The sequence below is a fragment of the Microtus ochrogaster genome, chromosome X (genome assembly GCF_000317375.1).
Source record: "Microtus ochrogaster isolate Prairie Vole_2 chromosome X, MicOch1.0, whole genome shotgun sequence".
Lineage (NCBI taxonomy): Eukaryota > Metazoa > Chordata > Mammalia > Rodentia > Cricetidae > Microtus > Microtus ochrogaster.
This window is the reverse complement of record NC_022026.1, coordinates 55210829-55212295: the sequence shown is the minus strand read 5'-3', so window position 1 is coordinate 55212295 and position 1467 is coordinate 55210829.

The following is a 1467-nucleotide window of genomic DNA, read 5'->3' as shown; positions in this document are numbered from 1 at the left end:
AGGACCTAGGACTTACCACAGGGCAGGGAACCCTGACTGCCCATTGGACTGGAGAGGGAGGGGGAGAGGAGTAGGGGGGAGGGGGAGAAGGGTGGGAGGACGGGGAGGGAAATGGGAGGCTGGGAGGAGGTGGAAACTTGTTTTTTTTTCCTTTTCTCAATAAAAAAAAAGAAAATCAAAAAAAAGAGAAAGAAACACAGAGATGTAGAACAGAGCAAATCCTGAATGCTGGATTTCTGACTTCTGAGTTCGCCTGTGTTTATTTTCCATATGCTTTTATATCCCGATACAAAAGGCGGAAGAAGGCAAAAGGCTGCTTTAACATGACACAGAGGACAAACAGAACAGATTCTTGTTTCGATGCTTGAGACATCAAGCCATTAATCCTTGAATAAAGCCATTTGATGTTTGGGCAGTGAACACACTCTAGAACAAGAATCCTGTAGGCAGCCACTCCCTAAGTCAAACCTCCTATTTCAAAAGAAGGAGAAGAAGTTTGCTTGAATTCTCTGACTTTTGGTCAGGGTGGAGTGGACTTACCTCTGTGAGCCTATTAACCACAGTCCTAGGTCAGGATGTCTTGTTTTGTAGCCACACCTGTTGTCAACAACTTTGGAAAAGCCAAAAATAAGCTCAAACTCTCTGACCTTCAGACAAGGTAGAAAAAGCTCACATTTTTGGGCTACCATAGGGATGCAGCAGTCTATGAGTATAGCAAGATATCTTAGAAATCATTTCATTGACTTTGGCCTTCCTTCATTCCTTCCTTCCTTCCTCCTTCTCTTCTCCTTTTTCTATCATTCGTGTTTGGCTCTACCCTAAGTCTCTGAGCCATCCAACTTTTGGTGCCTGGCATGGGCTCCCTGTCTGGGCTTGGGCCTCAGATTGGATCAGTCATTGGTTGGTCATGCCCATAAGCTCTGCGCCACCATTGTACTTATTAGCACATCTTGAAGGCAGGACGAGTGTGTGTTGAAGGTTTTGTGACTGAGTTGGTGTCCCAGTTCCACTACTGGAAGCCTTGCCTAGTTACAGAGAATGGCCAGGGCAGACTCTGTATCCCCCATTGCTAGGAGGCTTCACCGAGGTCACTCTCATAGATTACAGGAATTTTCCACTGCAATAGGTTTCCAGTTTCTGTCCCCCAAATGCCCCCCCACAAGTCTGCCCTCAAAATCCGTTCTATTTCCCCTTCCCAGGGAGATCCATGTGCCCCCTCTAGAGCCCTCCTTGTGACTTAGCCTCTCTGGATCTGTGGATCAGACTGTGATTACCCTTTACTTATCAGCTAATATTCACTGACCAGTGTACGTTATCACGTTTGTCTTTCTGGATCTGAGTTGCGTGAGGAAGAAAACCTACATCACTCTGATTTTCTTTTAATTAATTTATTTATTAAGGATTTCTGCCTCCTCCCCGCCACCGCCTCCCATTTCCCTCCCCCTCCCCCAATCAAGTCCCTCTCCC